Source organism: Balaenoptera borealis (assembly GCF_965194805.1).
Source record: "Balaenoptera borealis genome assembly, chromosome: 11".
Classification (NCBI taxonomy): domain Eukaryota; kingdom Metazoa; phylum Chordata; class Mammalia; order Artiodactyla; family Balaenopteridae; genus Balaenoptera; species Balaenoptera borealis.
Window position 1 is genome coordinate 107,804,796 of NC_138868.1, and position 16,778 is coordinate 107,821,573.

Genomic DNA, 16,778 nt, shown 5'->3' on the forward strand with positions numbered 1-16,778 from the left:
TTTCTAAGTTCAGTTTTAGTCAACCATCCTGGAAGTTCTGTCCTAGTAACTGAAGGACGCAGCCTGTGAACCATTCGGGGCCAGGCTCACCTTTCCACCCGCGAGGCAGCGACGCCGAGCCGACAGCGCCACCTGGTGTTCACGACGAGGCAGCTACCTTTCTTGCCCTTATTCTATCGAGTATTATTCAGTATTGAGTACAAAGTACGTAAGTACTATGCCTCCCTCATTACCTTAGATGCAGGACATTCAGAATGAGTAAGACAGTTTTAGAGTTCAAGTTTTAATCGTCATATTGTTTTGGGCAACTTATTTTACCTCACTGTGCTTCAATTTCCTAAACCTGAAAATGGAGATGAAAGGAAGAAACTCCTACAATTTCTCAGACGAGTATATAAGTTAAGCAACATAAGGCATAAAAAATGTTTATCAACTTAGTAATCACTCCACACGTGGTAACTACAAAGCATGATCCCTTAAAGAGTTGATATTGTTGTGGAGACGGGGGCAGACAAGAAAATGGAACAAAGAAAACACATGACGAAAAATGAAATAGAAAATTTTCCATGAATATTCCATCCACACAGACAAGGATCAAAGTGAATATTGCTCTCACATGTGACCTTTAGGCATGTGGTAAATTTCTTTGATCTCAGTCAAAAAATAAGTACGTACTAAAATGACAGGGGACCTCCTGTGTGTCCACCGAACTTTCAGGCATAGGTGGTAAGTTATCTGGCATCCAGCTATGTTTCCCTCTGTCTTGAGCTCACTCTAGCGAAGAGAGTGAAATTCCAACTCCCTCCCAAACTTGCCAGTTCCTGGGTGGTTCAAGAATGATCTCTGCAGCCTGTAGACACTACCTACAACTTCTCTGAAAGCAGCTCCCCTCCTCTGGCCAGTTGGTTCTTCCTCTCTTTGCTTTAGCTGCTTTCCTCTCTCTCTCCATGGCTCACTTTATTGATACTAAACCTCTCCCCTAATTGCACTTGAGCTCTGCTGGGTCCTGGGGCTGGGAACACTACCCTTCCCATAAACCCTTCTTTCCTAGTCACCATCACTGCTTCTGGCCTGAACCTCAGACCCTCTGGGAGCCTCGGTCCAGAGTGGGGACTGGAGGAGCTGCTCCTGGAGAGGGTGGCCACTTCTCGCCTTTCCTGGCTGCGTCCACAAGAGGGAGCCTCATGCCAGCTTCTCCAGCCAGGCTAGCAGCCAGCAGGACACTTGTTCTACTCTCTTTTAGGTGCAGCACCCAATAAGGTAAAATTTACGATGTCATGCATCCAGTCAAAAATTATCAGGCATGCAAAAAAAAAGAAAAAGAAAAAGAAACAGGAAAATACCATCCATAATGAAGAGAAAACCAAACATGAAACCAACCCAGAAATGACACAGATTACAGAATTAGTGGACAAGGACATTAAAAGAGTTATTATAACTATATCCTACACATTCCAGAAGTTAGAGGAAAGATGAACATATTGATAGAGAAGTGGTAGATATTTTGAACTTCTGAGAATAAAACTAAAACGTCTGAGATGAAAACACACTAGGTGAGATTAACAGCAGCTTAGACACTCAAAAAGAAAAGACTAGTGAACTTGAACACATAGCAATGTAAACCATCCACAATGAAACACACAGAGAAAAAACACTGAAAAAAAGGAAAAGAGCACCCGTGCACTGTGGAATGACTTCAAGCGTCTAATTGTGAAAAGAAAGACATTAAAAAGCTTCCAAATGTAAAAAGGAATCTTCTAAAGCAGGAATCCCCAACCTTTTTGGCACCAGGGACCGGTTTCGTGGAAGACAATTTTTCCACGGATGGAGGGCGGGGGCGGGGATGGTTCAGGCGGTGATGCGAGCGATGGGGAGAGATGGGGAGCGATGCGGAGCGATGGGCAGCGGCAGATGAAGCTTCGCTCGCTCGCGCACCCGCTGCTCACCTCCCGCTGTGCAGCCCGGTTCTTCAGCCCGGGGGTTGGGGACTCCTGGTCTAAAATGCCAGGGAGCCCGTTTTTAAATACAGATCTTCCTCATCCTACAATGGAGTTACATCCCAATAAACCCATCATAAATTGAAAATATTGTAAGCTGATAATGCATTTACTACACCTAACCTACTGAACGTCATAGCTCAGCCTAGCCGACCTTAAACATGCTCAGAACACTTACATTAGCCTAAAGCTGGGCAAAATCATCTAACACAAAGCCCATTTTGTAATAAAGTGTTGAATATCTCATGTCACTGAATTCTGTACTGAAAGTGGAAAACATAATGGTTGTAAGTGTTTGCCCTCGTGATGGCAGAGCTGATGGGGAGCTGCAGCTCACCGCCCTGCCTGGCATCATGAGACTCGTATCTCACATTGCTAGCCCTGCAAAAGATCAAAATTTGAAATTTGGAATACAGTTTCTACTGAATGCATATCACTCCAGCATCATCCTGAAGTCAAGAAATTGTAAGTCAAACCGTCGTAAGTCGGGGACTGTCTGTAGCTTTATTGGAGAAAAAACTTTATTTTGCCGCCCAAGATCCTAACATGTAAATCTTTGTGATGCACTCTCTTAGGTTTCACCGATCCAGGCACTCTGCTCTTATGCTGACACAGCCGTCATTCCAGGACTTACCATCACATTGTTCATTTAGTAACATTTTAAAATAATATAAAAATAATACAGCTATATATAAAATAGATAACTAATAAAGACCTACTGTATACCACAGGGAACTCTACTCAATACTCTGCAATGACCTAGATGGAAAGAGAATCTAAAAAAGAGGGGATATATGTATATGTATAACTGATCCACTTTGCTGTACAGCAGAAACTAACACAACATTGGAAATCAACTATACTCCAATAAAAATTTTAAAATAACAGTAATAATAATACATGACCAAGAAGGGCTCATTCCAGGAATGAGCAAAAGTTGTTCAACAATGGAAATCCTACCAACATAAATCATTAGGTTTATATACTAAAGCAAAAAGCTCACATGATTTTATTGCGAAGAAAGTTTTTTCCTACTATTTAATATCATTTCTAATAAAAAAACAAATAACATTCATTAAAATAGGAATATAGAGAAACTACTTAAACATGATGAAGAAAGACTGTTTACCAAAAACCAACATTAGACGTCTGCTTTCAATCCTGATGCCATAACAGAGTCTGGATTTACCCTCCCTCTTTAAGCAACTAACTATATGAAACAAAAGATCTCATCGCCTGAGATCCACAGGTGATGCAGGATCTCAGCGATCCCTGAGAGAAGGAAACAAATGAAGTGAGCCCTAAGAGTGCCCCAGCTCACCACCAGGCTGAACGAAGAAAGGGGAAACTAAAACAGAGCCCAGGGACTTCCCTGGTGGTGCAGTGGATAAGACTCCGCACTCCTAATGCAGCGGGCCTGGGTTCAATCCCTGGTCAGGGAACTAGATCCCACATGCATGCCACAACTAAGTACACATGCCACAACTAAGGAGCCCAGGAGCTGCAACTGAGGAGCCCGCTTGCCACAACTAAGACCTGGTGCAACCAAATAAAGGAATAAATAAATATTAAAAAAAAAAAAAAAAAAAACAGAGCCCAAGGTTCTCACTGGGTTGAGGAGACAGGTGCAGAGCTCAAGGAGGGCAAGGTGGAGACAAGGTGTGAGGCAAAGCATCCAGAGAAGAGCCGCTGAGAGGCGGGGCTCCCAAGATCCGCAGGGGGTCCCTCAAGTCTTCGGCTGAGAGCTGCAGTGGGCGTGTGTGAGGACATCTCCAAGGCCGCGGAAGGAGCGTCAGAAAGGGGGAGGCGGAGCCAGCCTAGGAGCTCACAGGAGGCCAGGAACAGCGCTCCCACTAACCAGGGGGGAAAGACCGCCTAACGCCCGGGGCACTGGGCACAGTTCTCAGAAGCATGTTCCCTCCGTTGGGCCAAGTTAGTCCTCGATGAAAAGTTCTGTTAGACCTGTCCCATCAGGGCTTAAAAGCAAGCCCCTAGAGAATCAAACTGATTCCAAGGAACTTACTGCATCCTAAACCAAGCCCATAAAAGTCTAAAGGAATTCCAAAAATCCAGCCCTCGATAGCGTAAAATGTACAATGTCCGGCATCCAAGCAAACATTACCAGGTATGCAAATAAACAGGAACAATGACCTTAACCAGGAAAAGACATCAAAATCAATCCGTTGATCCAAATAAATCAACTCCAAGGAGCACAGAGAACACCCATTAACCATGTCGTGGCCACGATTTCACACTCTTGCCTCACAAAGCTTTTAGCGGTAGATGCTGACTCAAACATTACAGCAACATGCATGGACCTAAAGAATATTACACTTAGTGAAGTAAGTCAGACAGAGAAGGACAAATATTATATATCACTTACATGTGGAATCTAAAAACAATACAAATGAATCTATATACAAAACAGAAACAGACTCACAGACGTAGAAAACAAACTTACGGTTACCAAAGGGGAAAGGGGGTAATAAATTAGGAGTATGGGATTAACAGATACAACTACCGCACATAAAATAGATAAGCAACAAGGATTTACTCTATAGCCAGGGAATTATATTCAATGTCTTGTAATAACCAATAATGAAAAAGAATCTGAAAAAATATATACATACATATTTAACTGAATCACTTTGCTCTACACCTGAAACTAACACAATATTGTAAATCAACTACTTCAATTTAAAAAATTACAAAAGTGATAATTTCCTTTCCCCAACTTTTGGTGTTAATAAACCAAAAAGTTATTAAGAAGAAAGAAAAACAAAAGCCCTACTGACATAGGTTATTTCCTCAGAATTCTCTGATCTTCAAAATTTCAAACCCTGCTTCACTCTCAGCTCCTTTTCATTCTTTCTGCTTTCAGTTTATTCCTTCCTTCCCTTTGGTAAGTATTTTCCCATTTTATTTTTAATAAAAAATATTTCAAAAACAAAAATAGTATATATATCAATTTATGCATGTCTACTACTAAACAGATGCTTGTTTTGTCATGCTTGCTTTAGGTCTAACAATAGAAAACACATGTAACACGCTGCTTTGTGCCAAGCACAGAAAGTACCACGTAAATATGTGTATATTCTCAGATAAAATACATACATTTTGGTTGTCACATCAGTCCTATGTGGTAGATATTATCATCTGTCCCATTTTACAGATGAAGAAATTGAGGCGCAGAGAGGTTCAGAAGTTTACACTAAGTCACACAGTTGATAACTGGCAGATTTGGGTTTCAACTCAGATCATCTACCCCAGAGCCCATGATTTTAATCCCGATACTATACTTCCTCTGACTAACACAGAAGCTATAGGATAGATTATTTTAAAAAATAAAACTGCACAGATGGAACTAATACAGCTTCCTCACACTCTTTTTCCTCCCTACATGCCTGCCCCAAAGGAACCACTAATCTGAAGATGTAGGTTGTTCTCACACGTGATTTTCCCTTCTCCTCTCCCCACCTTTGGATGTCAGATGAAAATGACTGAGTGAATGACAATACCCAGTTCTTAGCATACAACCCCCATGGGTCCACACAAGACCCCCGTCTTTTATGTAAATGAATTTATGTGTATCTTTCTATCCCTGTTCTCCATCCCCATTCCCTTCATCTCCATGGTTAACTGGTCTAATGCATTTTGCATGGTTCTTTGTTTTTGTTTTTTGGCCACGCTGCGCAGCACGTGGGGTCTTAATTCCCCAACCAGGGATGGAACCCACACCCCTTGCATTGGAAGCATGGAGTCTTAACCACTGGACCACCAGGGAAGTCCCTGTATGTATTTTTGAATTTCCATATTTCTTTGTAAAATGCATATTGGTGGTGGTATGTGTGTGTGTTAAATTTATATAAAGGGCATCTTACTATGTAGAGCTTGTGTTGTTTCTTACTATTTTTACTCAGCACTCTTTTTACAACATACGCACGCTGTTGTGTACATTTCACTGTGTTTTTTTTGTCTGTTTTTTTGTTTTTTATTTGGCTGCGTTGAGTCTCCGTTGCTGTGCGCGGGCTCTCTCCAGTTGAGGCAGCGGCCGCCACTCTTGGTTGCAGTGTGCGGGCTCCTCATTGTGGTGGCCTCTCCCTTTCCGGAGCACGGGCTCTAGGCACACGGGTTTCAGTAGTTGTGGCACGCGGGCTCAGCAGTTGTGGCTTGCGGGCTCCAGAGCGCAGGCTGAGCAGCTGTGGTGCACGGGACCAGCTGCTCCGCGGCATATGGGATCCTCCCAGAGCAGGACTCGAACCCATGTCCCCTGCACTGGTAGGTGGACTCCTAACCACTGAGCCACCAGGGAAGCCCCCATTTCACTGTTGCTTCTAATGCTGCACAATAAATGCCTCCCACTCCCTATTACAAATAGAATTGCAATGACCGTTTGTGCACATGCCCTGCTCTGAGCCTGTGTGGGAATTTCTCTGGAACTTATGAATGCTTAATTTAGCCAAATACTTACAACCTACTTTGCAAAAAAAACCCAAAAAAAAAAAAAAAAAACCGTACCAGTCAACACTCCGCCAGAAATGCAGGAGAGTTCCTATTTTCCCCAAAGTCCTATACCATCTGATGTTATCCAGTTTCTAATTTTTGCAAATCTGATGTCCAGTGTTTTAATACACTGTACATTTTTAAATTGTAATGAGTTGGTGTATCTCTTCATCTTTTTTTTAATTTAGGTCTCTCCATTTGGAAATTCCTGTTTCTATCACTTGCCCAGTTATCTGTCGTGCTTTTCCGTGTTGATTCACAAGAGTTGTTTGTACCATTCTAGCTAATAGCTACAGACTAATAGTCTCTTGTCTTAACTATTGCAAATGTATTCTCCCAATCTATCGCCTGCATGTTGGCCTTGTCTATAGGGTCTTTCATTTAACAGAAATCTATAATTTTGATGCAATGAAATCCATTGAATTTTTTTTTTTGCCTTATGCTTTGTGTTTTTGTGGTCTTAAGAAGTCACAACCATATTTTTATATAAGCTTAAAGATGTGCCTTTAGACCTTTAACCCATCTGAAGTCCACCTCTATAAATAAGGTAAGGATAAGGTAGAGATCCAGTGTTATTTTGCTATTTATGGGCCAATTTCTCCAACATCATCTACTATGCATTGATTAGTGGCACCAAATTTATCATATATCAGATTTATATAAACAGGAGGGTCTACCTCTTAACTCTCGATTCTGTTCCCTTACGCGATTTGTTAATTCTCTTTGAATTGTTTTTGTCTAAAATCAATTGAGCGTGAATGTAAGGGCTTATTTCTTGACGCTCAATTCTGTTCCACTGATCTACATGACTATCCTTACACCAGTTCTGCACTGTCTTCACTAATATATTAAAATTTAAAATCAGACAGTGTAAATCCTCCAACTTTATTCACATGTAACAGAGCTAGCCCTCAATTTTAAAGAACATTTTATTATGTAATTTTTTTAACATACACAAAAGTAGAAGGCATTGTAAAACGAACTTTCATTACCCATGCTGCAGCTTCAATAATCTTGTTTCATCTATACTTCTCCACCTCTTACCTATTGCTAGTTATGATTTTTAACACCTTTATTGAGGTATAACTTATTTACCAAAAAATTCACCCACTGTAACTGCACAATGCAAGGATTTTTAGTAAACTTCTAAACATGTGAAAACGTTACCACAATTCAGTTTTAGAAAACTTCCATTGTCCCAAAATATTCCATCTTGCTCAACTGCTGTCAATACCTACCCCCTCTCCCACTCCAGCAACCATTCTTCAGCTTTCAATCTCTAAGTATTTGTCTTCTCTGAACATTTCTTATAAATGGAATCATACAGTATGTGGTCTTTTCCATCTGGCTTCTTTCACTTACCATAATATTTTTTAGGATTATACATGCTAAAGCATATATTAGTTCAATCATTTCTGTTGTTGAATAATATTCCATTTTACAGTTATACTACATTTTGTTTATCCATTCACCAGTTTATGGACATTTGAATTGTTTCCAGTTTTGAATCTTATGTATAATGCTATTATGAACATGTGCATATAAGTCTTTGTGTGGCTACATATTTGCATTTCTCTTGGATACTCGCCTAGGAGTAAAATATCTGGGTCATATAAATTTGTTTAACTTTTTAAGAAACTGCCAGATTGTAATCCAGAGTGGCTAAACCACTTCACATCCCCTGAAGTAATGTATGAGGGCTCCAGTTTATCCATATTGTCCCCAATTCTTATTATTTTCTGTATTTTTTTTTTTTGGCCCGACCGAGGCTTGTGGGATCTTAGTTCCCCAACCAGGGATCGAACCCATGCCCCAGCAGTGAAAGCGGCAAGTCCTAACTACTGGACCACCAGGGGATTCCCTCTTTATTTTCTATTATAGTTATTCTAGTGGGTACATCGGTATCTCATGATAGTCTAATTTGCATTTCCTAATAATAGTTTTGTTAACTATTTTTTTCACGTGACTTTCAGATATTAGTATACCTTTGTGCATGAAATGTCTATTCAAATAGTTTGCCTATTTTTTTAAAAATTTATTTATTTATTTTATTTTTGGCTGCGTTGGGTCTTCGTTGCTGCGCGCAGGCTTTCTCTAGTTGCGGCGAGCAGGGGCTACTCTTCGTTGCGGTGCATGGGCTTCTCATTGCGGTGGCTTCTCTTTTTGCAGAGCACAGGCTCTAGGCACGTGGGCTTCAGTAGTTGGGGCACACGGGCTCAGTAGTTGTGGCTCGCGGGCTCTAGAGTACAGGCTCAGTAGTTGTGGTACACGGGCTTAGTTGCTCCGTGGCATGTGGGATCTTCCGGACCAGGGCTCGAACCCATGTCCCCTGCATTGGCAGGCAGATTCTTAACCACTGCACCACCAGGGAAGTCCCTATTTTGCCCATTTTTAATGGGGCCTCCTTATTACTGAGTGGTAAGACTTTTTTGTATATTCCAGATCCAAGTCCTTTTATCAGATATATAACTTGGAAATAGTTTCCTCCAGCCTGTGGCTTGACTTTCCATTTTGTCAGTGGTATCTTCTGAGTTTTTACTTTTGATGATGTACAATTTATCAAATTTTTTTTTCGTGGATCGTTCTGTTGGTGTGGATAGCTTAGCTCCTCTCCAGTCTATCCTGTGCAGATGTGTGGAAACTTATCCAGACCCTATGACTGTCTCATATTCCAAATCTTCCTATTAAATTTTTGGCTAACTTTATTGCTTGTTCCAGCCAGGACTGCAACTTCAGGCTAGCTGAGGCACTGGTTTTACATGTTTGTTTGCCACTGAGATCACAGCTATTACCTACAGTGCTGCTGGGGCGGGTTTTTCCTGCTCATTCAGAATCAAGTGTGACCCCTCTGGCAGTGAAGGTGTGGATTTTTACAGCTTGAACACCCTGGTAAGACCTCCCACAAACTGAGATGGAGGGTGGGGAAAATGAGAGCAGTCCCAGGTAAGATTGCCACAGACCTATGGTTTTTAGTCAGAGTTCAGTGTTTCATTAATAACCACCTGTAAATTGCTCAGATGGCTTTGGTTGTTTTTGAAATGGTTGTTTTTGACAATTTAGTCCAGTTTTATAGTTTATTTTGGAGGGTAGAATTTGCTGCAGTTTCCTCTTGCCACTGAGCAATGCTGGCTTGGGGGATGGGATGATGCAGGCAAAATGAAGCTTTTCCTCTAAGATGAGGAGTGAGACAAGGGTGGTCACTCTCATCACTCCTATTCAACATAGTACTGGAAGCATTAGCCAGAACAATAAGGCAAGAAAAAGAAATAAAACATATTGGAAATTCCCTGGCAGTCCAGTGGTTAGGACTCCGAGCTTTCACTGCCTAGGGTCCGGGTTCTGTCCCTGGACGGGAAACTAAGATCCCTCAAGCCTCGCAGCGCAGCCAGGAAGGTATCAAAATCAGAAAAGAAGTAAATTGTCTTTGTTTGCAGATGATATGATCTTATAGAGAATTCTAAAGACTCCACCAAAAAACTGTTAATAAACAAATTCAGTAAAATTGCAGGATACAAAATCAACATACAGATAACAGCTGCATTTCTATATACTAACAACAGAATATCTGAAAAAGTAGTGAAGAAAACAATCTCATTCAAAAAGGTATCAAAAATGATAAAATACTTAGGAATACAGGCATACCTCAGAAGTATTGCAGGTTCAGTTCCAGGCCATCGCAATAAATCGAATATCGCAACAAAGCGAGTCACAAGAATTATTTGGTTTCCCAGTGCATATAGTATTACGTCTAAATAAACAAGGTACACACCTTAACTTAAAAATAAAGCTGTTAGAAAAATGACACCAGTAGACTTACTCAACACAGGGCTGCCACAAGCCTTCATTTTGTAAAAAAAAAAAAAAAAAAACAACACGCAATGTCTGTAAAGTGCAATAAAGAAAAACTCAATTAAGGAAATCACAATAAAATGAGGACTGCCTTTAAATTTAACCAAGGAGATAAAAGATCTGTACACTGAAAACTACAAGAATTTGATTAAAGAAATTGAAGAAGACACAAAGAAATGGAAAGATAGCTTATGTTCACGTATTGAAAGATTTAATGTTGTTAAAATGTCCATACTACCCAAAGCCATCTCTAAATTCAGTGCAATTCCTATCAAAATTCCAGTGGCATTTTTCACAGAAATAGAGAAAACAATTCTAAAACGTGTATGAAATCACAAGACTCTGAATAGCCAAAGCAATCTTGAGAAAGAAGAACAAAGCTGTAGGCATCACACTTCCTGATTTCAAATTATACTACAAAGCTACAGTAATTACAACATATGATATTGTCAAATGGTAAAAATAAAACACATAAAAATAAACACATATACCAATGGAACAGAATCAAGAGCCCAGAAATTAACCATCATACACATGGTCAACTAATATTTGATGGAGGAGTCAAAAATACTCAGTGGGGAAAGGATAGTCTCTTCAATAAATGGTGTTGGGAAACCTAGATATTCACATGCAAAAGAATGCAATTGGACTGCTGTCTTACACCATTCACAAAAATTAGCTCAAAATGGGCAGAAGAACTAAAGAGACTTAAACACAAGACCTGAAACCATAAAACTCCTAGAAGAAAACACAGGAGGAAAGCTCCTTGAAATTGGTCCTGGCAACAATTTTTTGTACGTTACGTGACACCAAAAGCACAAGAAACACAAGCAAAAATTAATAAGTGGGACTACGTCAAACTAAAACCTTCTGCACAGCAAGAGAAATAATAAACAAAATAAAAAGGCAACCCACTGAATGGGAGGAAATATTTGTATCGTATATCTGATAAGAGGTTCATATCCAAAATATTTAAGGAGCTCATACAACTCAATAACAAAAATAAAATAAACAAATAAAACAAAAAACAAAAAATCTGATTTTAAAGTGGGCAAAGAAATTGGATGGACAGTTTTCCAAAGAAGACATACAAATGGCCAACAGGTGCATGAAATGATGCTTAACATTACTAATCATTGCAGAAATGCAAATCAAAACCACAATGAGATATCACCCTACACCTGTTAGGATGGCTATTATCAAAAAGACAACAGATAACAAATGTTGGTGAAGATGTGAAAAAAAGGGAACCTTTGTGCACTGCTGGTGGGAATGTAAACTGTTACAGGAATCATTATGGAGGTTCCTCAAAAAATTAAAAATAGAACTACCATGTGACCCAGCAATCCCACTTCTGTGTATATATCCAAAAGAAATGAGATCACTATCTTATAGAGATATCTGCCCCTCCATGTACTTTGCAGCATTATTCACAATAGCCAAGACATGGAAACAACTTATTGATGGATGAATGATTGAAGAAAATAATTCAGGGACTTCCCTGGTGGCACAGTGGTTAAAAATCCGCCTGGCGATGCAGGGGACACGGGTTCAAGCCATGGTCCAGGGGGATCCCACATGCCGCGGAGCAACTAAGCCCGTGTGCCACAACTACTGAGCCTGCACTCTAGAGCCCGCAAGCCACAACTACGGAGCCCAAGTGCCACAAGTACTGAAGCCCATGTGCCTAGAGCCCATGCTCCACAACAAGAGAAGCCACCACAATGAGAAGCCCACGCACCGCGATGAAGAGTAGCCCCTGCTCGCCACAACTAGAGAAAGCCTGCACGCAGCAACGAAGACCAAATGCAGCCAAAAGATATAAATAAATATGAAAATAATTCAGTCGTAAAAAAGAAGGAAATCCTGCCCTTTGTGACAACAAGGATGCACCTTGAGGGCATTATGATGAGTGAAATAAGTCAGATAGAGAAAGACAAATACTGTACGTTCTCACTTATACGTGGAATCCAAACTCAGAGAAACAGAAGGTAAATTGGCGGTTGCCAGGGTTTGGGGGGTAGGGGAAATGACAAGACTCTGGTCCAAGGGTACAAACTTTCAGTTATAAGTTGAATACGTTCTGGGAATCTAATGTCAGAATAGTGACTATAGTTAACATTACTGTACTGTATAGCTGAAAGCTGCTAAAAAAGTAGATCTTAAATGTTCTCACTATAACAACAACCAAAAAACAAACAAACCTGTAATTAGGTGAAGTGAAAGATGTGTTAACTAACCTTATTGTGATAAACATTTCACAATATATACATATATCAAATCATTACATTTTACATCTTAAACTTACACAATGTTATATGTCAAACATATCTCAAAAAAGCTTGGGTGAGGGGGAGATTGAGAATTTGCACCTATTTTACTGACTATTATTCCTCTTTTTTTAAGTAGCTATTTAACTTCCTTTGCTTATTTTTTAAATGTGTGCTCTGCCTATTTCTTACTGGTTTGTAGGGGCTTCTTGTACATTCTGTATATGAATCTTTTATCAGATATGTATTGCAAATATTAATATTTTCTCCCAGTCTGTGGCTTGCCTTTTCAGTTTCTTAATGTTGCCCTTCTATAAACAGAAGTTCTTAATTACAATGAAGTCTCATTTATCAGTCTTTTTTTTATGGTTGGTGGTTTTTTGTGCCCTTTGTAGAAAATATTTTTATTCCCTAGGATGTAAAAATATTCTTCTATATTGTTTCTAAAACCTTTGTTGTTTCACCTTTCACACTTAGATCTTATGAATGAAAAATATTGCTGCCATATCAGTAAACAAAGGATGTTGCAGCCTTCAAGCCATCACATTACGGCCTCCCCAGGTGAGCCCTGAGGGAACTCAGGGTAGAACAGGATGCCCACCATCAAGTTGTCAACTGCTGCAGCCACCCCAGGCAATGGTTCACCCTGAGGAAACTCAGGATGAGAAAACACAGGATGCTGGCCCCAGATAGCTGAGGTGCAGATCAAAGGAATGTTTCAGTGAGCCCAGACTTTGCATCTTCCCATACATAGAAAAGCACTAAATTCCTTAACTTGAGATATCTGGTTTTCTTTAATTAACAGTAAACTTTTTGATGTTCCGACTACCTGGTCTTAGCTGCAAAAACTCCTAATATATCTCCTGGCTTCCACCCCCTTCCCCCCCCCCCCCCCCCCCCCCCCCCGCCTCTTCAGAGCAGTCCCTCAGAGTTATCTGAGAGTCCTGTCTCCCGGGCTCCAGGCTTAAAGTCCTCAGAATGTCTGCCTCATAAAACATAACTCTCAGCTTTTAGGTTGTGCTTTTTTTTTTCCAGTTAACAATCTACAGTCCACTGTAACTGATTTCGTGTACCAGTGAGAGGGATAGATCAATATATAAAAATGTCCATATGGGTGTACAATTGACCCAGCTCTGTTAATTCAAAGACTACCCTCTCCACCCCACCCACTGCACTGCACTGCAAACTTGGCATAAATCAAGTGACTGTATCTGTGTGGGTCAGTTTCTAGACTCCGTTTCCTGTTCTTTTTGTTAATTGGTCTACTCTTGTACCAATTTTCATACTCTCTTGTTTATACAACTTCATAATAAGCCTTGACATCTGATAATGCAAGTCTTTCCGCTTTGTTTTTCAAGTTTGTCTTAGCTATTCTTACCCTTTTTGCATTTCCATGTTTGTTTTAAAATCAGTTTATTGTTTTTCGACCACACATGAAAACAATCTTCCAGCGATTGACTGAGATTGCACTGACTCTATAGATCAATTTGGAGAGGATTAAATCATTAATATACTGAGTCTTTCAATATACGAGCATGGTATACCCCCCTTTTACATAGGTCTTCTTTAAATTCTCTCAGAATTGTTTTATAGGTTTCAGTGTTGAAGTCTTAGATATATTTTGTTAGATCTATTTATTAGTGATTATTACCTGAATCAATCATTTTATTAGAAATCGCCAAATGGTGATTTTCTAATTCTATCATTCATTATGCACTTAGCTAGAATTTTTCTACAAAGATCTCCTTCATCCTCTAAGACTATCTAATTTCCCTGATGCATAGTTCATACCAGAAAGGCAGGATAAATGCTTCCTCTTCTTTCCCTGTAGTTACTAATTTTTAACCTAATGAGTTGGTGTCCCAGCAACCCGCAAAACCATCTCATCAGTTTTGTTTTTGTTGGGAAAAGCGGTCTCATGGGCAGTCTTTCAACCCGTGCGTGGCCCCATAAGAATGGGCCATGGGCCTGGACCACATCTTACCAAGAGAGAGGGCCCACACCGCTGTGCCGGCCTATGGCCTGTATGGGAATATCTTTCCCTGATTCAGACTCAACCTGTGCTCGTCTGTCCTGCTTGCACACGTGCACAACCCCAGACTCCACAGGGGGGAGTCGGGGTCCTTCTGCTCCAGCACGAAAGGGGCGCTTCTAGACCAATTGCCCTGTGACGGCTGCCAGGGTGGAGAGGGACCCGCTGGCCACGGGGGACCAATGCGCGCTGTTGAGGCTGATCTCGCTCTATCTCTATGTGAGCACAGCGATGCCCCCCCCCACGGCTGTACCGTGTTGTTTTCCTTGGCGACTCTGACACCAAGATGCAGTGGGCAGCATGTCTGGACATCTACTGCTGGTGGCTGGTGGTGTGATGGGCTTTGCTCTCCTCCACGAAGTGGGCGTCCTCCCTGGGACTGGGAACGGGTTCATTGTGTTCTACTCGACAAATTTTATTTTTCTCTTTAGAATATCATTATGAATGAATGGTTTTTAATATATCCAATATGCTTTTTATATTGTTGGCATTCTATTGGTTTTTCAAATGGTCCCATCTTTAGAGTGTTCCTTCAAGCTAGCTCCTGTGTCCTTTTAACAAAGCTCCTGCCTTTACGTAGGTTTCTGCAAGTCAGAGCCTGAGAAAAAAGTTTGTGTGCAGGTAGTGTCTCTGGGAAGTTGATTCCAGAGAGCAGGAGTGAGAGATGTAGGGAGTGTCACACGGAAGAAGGGACAGGTCAGCCACCAAGACTTTCTTTCTGACCAGTACTTTTTGAGGAGTTTTTTTTGAAATATGTCTCAGAACTATCTGCCCATGGGACAGAAGAGAAGCATTTATGGATTGGCTACTATTCCCCATTCATGGAAAATGGCCTCAAGGGCATTTATTCCCCCCAAACTCCTAGTTGCACATGCATGACCACTAAGTGGGTTTGTGCCAAGAGTCTACACCCTGTGAGCCTCAGAGAAGTCCCAAGTCAGGAAGAAGAGATCATAGCATAAGCATTCATGTAAATCTCTCTGACCACACCTGCACAAAGCCTGTCAAAGTTTGCATGAACTGTCACCACAATCATGACTGAATAAGAGGTGGGGCTGAGAGGGTTCTGTAGCGTTGCAGCAGAGGTGTCTAGCGCTGTCCACTAGAGCCACTCATGCCTCTCTTAAGTCCAATTCATCACAGAGCCTTCTTCCATGTAGTGGTCAATCAGGATTTCTGCAAGACTCTGTGAAAGAGTGTTAGTGGAAAAAACTAAAGTCCTCACAGCTCAGCTGGTCCTGAGACCATGATTGAGACAGTCATCACATACAACCCAATCTAGATTCCCTCACTGCCACCAGCACTTCAGCTTGGAACACACTTCTAAAATGGAGTTAACAATCTCACCCCTACCTCTATCCTGTCCAGTGTTATTACTACCATGAGGTAACCAAGGTAGCTTTCCATACCTTCCTTTATGCTCATTCATGTACCACACACACACACCACACATTTGTGTATGTATGTAATATGATCTCATTATTGCAAAACAAAAGAACAAACAAAAAGAAAAGAAAAAATTAACTAGATCTAATAGACATACACACCCAACAGCAACAGAATATAAATTCTTCTCAAGTGCACATGGACCATTCTGTACGATAGACCATATGTTAGGCCACAAATCAACTCTCAATAGATTTTAAAAGACAGATATCAGATACATGTATATGTATAACTGAATCACTTTGTTGTATACCTGAAACTAATACAACATTGTTAATCAACTATAGTCCAATATAAAATAAAAAGTTAAAAATTAATAAGTAAAAGTATCTTCTCTGACCACAACAGGATGAAGTTAGCAATCAATAACCAAAGGAGAACTTGAAAATTCACAAATTTGTGGCAAATTAAACATCACACACTTAAACACTCAATGGGTCAAAGAAGAAATCACAAGGGGAATTTAAAAATACTTATACATGAATGAAAATGAAAACACAACATACTAAAATTTATGGGATGCAGTAGTAAGAGAAAATTTTATAGCTGTGAATGTTTGCACTAAAATCAAGAAAGATCTCAAATTAACAATCTACCTTTACTACTCAAGGAACTAGGAAAAGAGGAATTCCCTGGCAGTCCAGTGGTTAGGACTCTGCACTTTCACTGCTGAGGGCGTGC